Below are 6,760 nucleotides of genomic sequence, written 5' to 3' on the forward strand. Positions count from 1 at the left end.
ATAACCATAATAAAGTAAATCACTGTATTACATTAAAAAAATATATAAAATAAAATGATGCTAGTTAAAATTTGAGGAAAAACAACTAGAAAAACATAATACAGTTTAAGTTGAAGTTAAAAAAAAAACAATTGATCAAGTTCTAATTTAAATTTATTTAGCTGAAGATTTGTTTCATTGAATACATATGTGTTCTTTAGTTTCTAAAGCAATATGTGCTTTCTAATTTTGTGCTTTTATTTTAATTCAAGGTTGTTTCTATGGTAGTCTTTGATAGACGAGGATAATACGTTAGTATTTTATGGCCATAAAATGACAATATTCTTAGATTGTTGGTATTTAAAGACTACAATATAGTTTCTTAAGATATGTATCAATAGGTTTTATATTTATTATTTTTACAGCTTTATTTTATATAAATTTTGATTGTTGATGATTTGTTGAAAATTTAGATAAATTAGTATTGTTGTTGTTACTCCACATCAAGCAAGCATATATTAAAATGCATATTAGGATGTTATATGTTGTATAAGCGCGCTCAATGTATTAAATATCGGTCTGAAAGCGGCAATAGCAGCGAGCCCTTTAGAGCAAAGTTCTAAGATGTGTTTTTTATGTTAAATTTATGGTCCATGTGTAAGCTCAGATATTTAACGCTAGATTTCCATTTTATATTACTACATTGTTGACTTTGGAGAGGTAGCAGGAAAGTTTTTCTACGTTTCGTGAATATTAGTTCCTCTGTTTATTAAAGTTGATATTATTTTTTCACCTCTTAAATTATTTACTTTAGTTTAGAAAAGATTTTTGTAAAATATTTACAATTGGCGTATGACCATAAACACTTGTTAGGATAGCCTTATTTTTATATCAATTTTAGTATATCATTCGTATGCAAGACTCCCAAATAAACTTTCTGGAGGAGCTCTAGCTCGAATTTTGAGCAGTATCCAGTGTTTATTATTTAGTGAAAAAGCGTAGCGTTGTATTGTTTATGAATCAAACTGTCATGCCATACTGTGGCAAAAACTTTTCTGTTTTTAAAAATAAAAGACCCGTATTATTTTTTATATTAAAATAAACATTTACATATATGCTTAGTCAAACTATTAAGTTTATGTGTCGTCGAGTGATTTATGCAAAAGTAGAACTGTTCGTTCATAATTTTATTTGCACTATGAATTAAAATTAAATAGCTATTTATAATTATATATCTAAAAATAAATCTGTTACTTTCTCATTTCGCCACCAAGTTGCTCTTTGACCGGCACGTGAATAAGTTTCCGTGGTGTAGTGGTTATCACATCCGCCTAACACGCGGAAGGTCCCCGGTTCGATCCCGGGCGGAAACACTTTTTTTATTATTTTTCTTTGAATTTTAGATTAAAAATTGATAGGTCTATAATATAAATAAACTAGAACTATCAATATCAGTTTAAAATAAATTGAATCATTATTTTTACGTCAATAACATATGTAAGTGTATTGTCAAAGCAAGTTGAAATCTGGAATATAAATAATTTTGAATCGAATCTTAATATTAATATAATGCCTAATTTAAATATGTCAAAAACTAAAAATTAATTTGTAAGATACGGCTAACTTTAATTAAAATAAAAAACTATACTATTATGTTTATACATTCACATAATGTACAGATAGATGTTTTCCGATGAGGGTTATCGAACTGTTTATGCTGTAGAGACAGCTAGCCACCAGACAGATTTCATGGTCTTTTAAAATACCCATTTACAATGTTCCAAATCAGATAACACACTTATTGGAACAAGAACATAGCGGCAAACTCTAAGTTTTTTTTTGTGGTGGAAATAACGTGTCATTTATATAACGCAACGATCTGATAAAGAAAATTGCCAGCAGTTTTTCATAGTCTCCTACATAAATAACTGGATTTTTACATCCATTGTTACACTAATATAACGTTTATTGTGGTAAATAAAATATATATGTCTATATGCTCATAATATATATTTAAAATTACTATAATGCAACGTTTTATGATTCGAATATATATTTTAATATGAGTTTAATAATATATTCTACTGACGTACTATGAAACACTTATCGCTAATGATTGAAAAGGTTCCTTAAATAAATTCAACCTTTCAGAGCGGTCCATGATTAACTGAATTAGAATAGAACAAAGCCGAATTAAAATTAGAAGAAAACGTCGCTAAGTGGATCTTAACGTGATTAAAAAGGCGCGAAGCCGGTTGAAAAAGTAGCGAAATTACTTCTCTTTGCTTAAGTTTAAATCTCACAGCATTGGAATTTGATTGGACAGAATAATGTTGACTTAATGGAATTTAGTCGAATGGCTTTTCTGCGTATAGTACGTATAGAGCGCGATGTTTTACCCTATTCGCAAATCTTACGCCAATTTTCACCTCAAAAAGAAAATTAATTAAGACCTTCCTGTGTGCCGTTTCCTTAAACAAATTGCGTAAGGATCTTCCTATTTTCTCGGTCTAAATTGGGAAGCTATATACACAGTTGGATGGTTCGAGTAATTCCCATCTAATTTTATTATTCATTAGCAGATACGTATGTACACATTTACATACATACAGAGTCGGCGAATATAGAGAGAAATTTACTGCCTTGTAAATGAAAAGCTTGTTTATATAAAATCAAAATAAAATCTCCATTACTCTTTTCAAATGACTTAATCCTGCTAGTATATTCAAGTTTATCGTTATATAATAGTAATATAAAATACCTTATTTAATATAGTAATAAAATAATCTAGTAAAAGTTAAGTATATGGACTAATAATACTAAGGCTTTAATTAGCTCTGTAACATATATTTATAAATAAAAATATATAAAAGTTCAGGTAATAATTTATAAATGTAGCAAGTGTTACAAGATATTTAAATCCTATTTTAATAAAAAAAACTTAAAATTGCACATTAAACGATTTTAATTATAGGAAAATAATAGCAATAATAAAAAAAATAATAACTTATTTTTTCATTATAATGGTCTATCGTATTTATATATTAACTTTATCAAAACAAAACTGAGAATTGTTTTGTGTGTCTTAAATATATTCTTTTACTAAAAATATTATTTATTTACACAAATATTAAATTTTATTAATAATTCTTTAAGGAAAATTGTAAACATCTATATATATAGTAACATACATTTCATATTTTGATTGGAATAATGTATCTCGATATATTATTCTCAGTTCCAATATAATCTGATATTACAGTTACTTACTATATTTAGTCAATATTCTCAAACTTCAAATATTACGAGTAAATCCTGCTGTATAAAACATTAAAAACTAAAGTAGACTGACTAAGCTTTTAAATTAAACTGAACTTTTATTATTTAACTGTAGTTATTATTTAATTTTTTTATTTACAAAAAATATGAATGTATATGTAATAAGTTATTACATATACAAAGGTAATGATATAGTCATAGTTAACTAATTTATTTTATTATATCCTAATAAATATTCATTTAATATCAGCATATAATCATTACCATAGATGTTTAAGTACTTTTTTTAAGTAAATTGAGTACATACAAAAATTCTACGTAAAGTTGGCTATGAGAAAACACTGGTATGTTTTAATTCAAACATCTGCCTTTACAACTCGTAGTATATTTTCTACGTATCAAAATTAACAGAAATAGAACAAATCAAGTTTTCACAAATTATTTATTTATAGTGTGAATATTCGCAATTTGACTATGCAATTTTTAGCTCACGTGGAAAAATAAAGTATAATTAGTTATGTGAATACTATTTTAAGCTCATATTAAACTATTGTTATTAATATTAGTGCAAAAAATGCGTAGAATACGTAGACATTAGCTTACTAAAATATGTTAACAAGATTGTTAAATATTACATATGTGTAAAATGAAATAAACGGTTGCATATAATTGAAAATATAATATTATTACGATAGCTTGACTATTTTTACTAATATTTACAAAAACTTAATGAGTTATAAAATGAGTATCATTATACACGATGATAAAATAATTTATATGAATTAGCGTAATTAAAAGCGGAGAGAAATAAATTAAGCGCGTAAGAGAGAGGCGGCGCGTAAAATACGATCTCAAAACTAACCACACGGGGGTGTTTAAAAATAATTAGCATTACATAAAAGGGATTTTAACGGCCCTATTAATGTGTCAGCGTAAAGGACGAAAGCATGGTAGCGCTTTTATCGATTTTTAAATTAAAGGCATAAAAGGTGTTACTTAGAGTACCGCAAGCCTTGGGGATCGAATCACTAATCTCCTTTCAGTTTGCTCGAACACGATCTCTTCTCGCTCGCGATTTTGTATCGGCGATCGAAAATACACGTGTACATATTTTTTTCCCGAATGTCGAAGAATAAAGGATTTCGAGGGTGTTTTGAGTAATTTAATATGTATTGTGGATAGTGCGATAGAGCAGGGAGAAATGTGGAGAGATACTGGGCGAAACTAAATCTGCTGACTAAAAGCACTTCTACTGTTGTGGTTTATGGATCTCATCGTAGGTTTCTGCATTGCTTTTTAAGTTGAGAATTGTTATTTAAGTTTTATTCAATAATTTAATCAATTTTAAAAATATCTCATATTTAATATAAGCACATACGTTGAATTTTATTTACGTCTCGAGTACGTATTAATTTGTATTAATTCGTCGAAAAATGTAACCCTAAACCTTTTAGTAACTTATGGTATACATCTTAATTATTAATTTTATACTATTTAATAATATTTGTATTTTTAAATTTTGGAATATTGTCCGTTTATCGTACGATAAATAAAAAACGGCCAGAGTATATTTTCCTGAGAAACACTACCTAGAATTTTACGCGGTATCGAGTGTTAATTATTCAGTGAAAAAACATGGCTTTTACTTTTCAGTTATGAGCGGATTAAGCGTAAAAAGAGGTTGTAGATTTTATATTTGTATAGTTTGTAAATAAATTCGTCATATTATATAGTGTAAAATATTTTCTGTATCTAACGTTAAAAGACTTATTATTTTTCATATTAAAATTAGTGCATATATTTATTTCGTCACACTAGAAGGTTGATACGGAAGTCAAACTCTTAATAAATTTATTAACTAGTTAATAAGTTTATTTCTGCCTTGTGGTACCCCAGATGGTATTTTTCGTGGTATCGGGAGTTAATTATTTAGAAATACACCATAACTTTGACCTTTCATATATGAGTGTATTAAGTAGATATAATTAATTGAAGACATGTATTTATATAATGTATATATTAAATAGCAGTGTTATAGACGCTTGAATAATATTGTAATTTTTTCTGTGCTAATGAGTTGCTAGTTAAGTGTACTTCGTAAAAATCGAATTATTTTTGTATATGTTGTTTTTGTAAAAAATACAATATCAAAAGCAAAAAAATATTTAAATAATTAATTAAATTTCATTTAATAGTTTGACTTAAATTATATAACATAATATTTGAAGTAAAAATTTGTTTTTTATAAATACATCTACATGACGTGAAGAGTGATACTCTCGCACTTAACACGCGAGCGAGCGAAAGGGAAAATATCCTACCGTACGCGCCTGCTACATACATAATTTGAGTTATTATTATTTAATAAATAATTTATTTCTGTATTAAAACTAATACTTTGAGATTATCCTAAGATACATAATAAATGTAACCCAAATCTACATATATAATATGTACAAAAAAATCATCATTTGTTATAAAATAATTTTCAAATATAAATACTTACTAATATGTTTATATTTTATATAATTTATTTCACAATGATTAACAATATTTTGCATTAAAACACAAAATTAATATATATTATAAATCTTTAACCAAGAGTTGATCTAGATGTCACTTCTTTATCGATATCTTAGTCTATTATACATCAGTGTCACACCTGTAACACTTTCACATTTCGCACTTCAACCGGGTAAAAATACTTGTTCAATTTATGCGAAAGCGATCAAGTTTCCGTGGTGTAGTGGTTATCACATCCGCCTAACACGCGGAAGGTCCCCGGTTCGATCCCGGGCGGAAACACTTTTACATTTTTTTATTGGAATTTTTCATTAAAAAATATTAAATTAAGATATAACATATACATACACAGGTTCTATAATAAGTGCAGCGATTCCAAACTTGTGTTTTGGAAGTTCGTTTGAAATTCAGTCAGTTATTATAAGTGCACATGACAAATAGAGCCGTTTTAACTGCATTTTCAAACTATATATTTTTATAACGAGAACTTGAAAAAAACACAATATTTTAAAATATCATAAATCATGCATTAGTAGTTAATACAGTAAGGTTGAAAAAAAATCATAATAACTTATTTAAAATAATATAGTTTTTGGCAAATCAATAATCTGTGCAAGAACTTATTTAAAAAAGTTACTCTTGTCATAAACATTCTTAAAAATGTGCCACAAAACTTTTAATTTTATTTCTATATTACCACAGAAATTTTATCGAAAAAAAATATTATATAAACATATAATTCTCTTAAAATAAACCTTGACTTATTCTCTTAAAGTAAATATAAGATGTTACTGATTTTTGTGTGTATATATGAATTAATGATTACATATATTATTATATGCATATATGTATTATATTAATGCACATAATTTTTGTTCCTCAATGAATCTTAAAAGGAATTCGTTCTAAGATTCATTGAGGAACAAAAATAATATTTTATAAACATTTCGTAACAAAAACCCCTTGACGCTTCTTGAAA

At 26.7% G+C, this 6,760-nt stretch overlaps 2 non-coding genes across 2 annotated transcripts; both read left to right on the top strand.

Moving 5' to 3' along the window:
* The first annotated feature begins 1,279 nt into the window (after positions 1 to 1,279).
* On the top strand, positions 1,280 to 1,352 carry TRNAV-AAC (transfer RNA valine (anticodon AAC)). Its single transcript has one exon. It is a non-coding gene; the product is annotated as a tRNA-Val (tRNA).
* A 4,638-nt stretch (positions 1,353 to 5,990) lies between these two features.
* Positions 5,991 to 6,063, top strand: TRNAV-AAC (transfer RNA valine (anticodon AAC)). Its single transcript has one exon. It is a non-coding gene; the product is annotated as a tRNA-Val (tRNA).
* The last annotated feature ends 697 nt before the right edge of the window (positions 6,064 to 6,760 follow it).

Source organism: Plectrocnemia conspersa, unplaced genomic scaffold (genome assembly GCF_051122295.1).
Source record: "Plectrocnemia conspersa isolate PC_06_02 unplaced genomic scaffold, ASM5112229v1 ptg000010l, whole genome shotgun sequence".
Classification (NCBI taxonomy): domain Eukaryota; kingdom Metazoa; phylum Arthropoda; class Insecta; order Trichoptera; family Polycentropodidae; genus Plectrocnemia; species Plectrocnemia conspersa.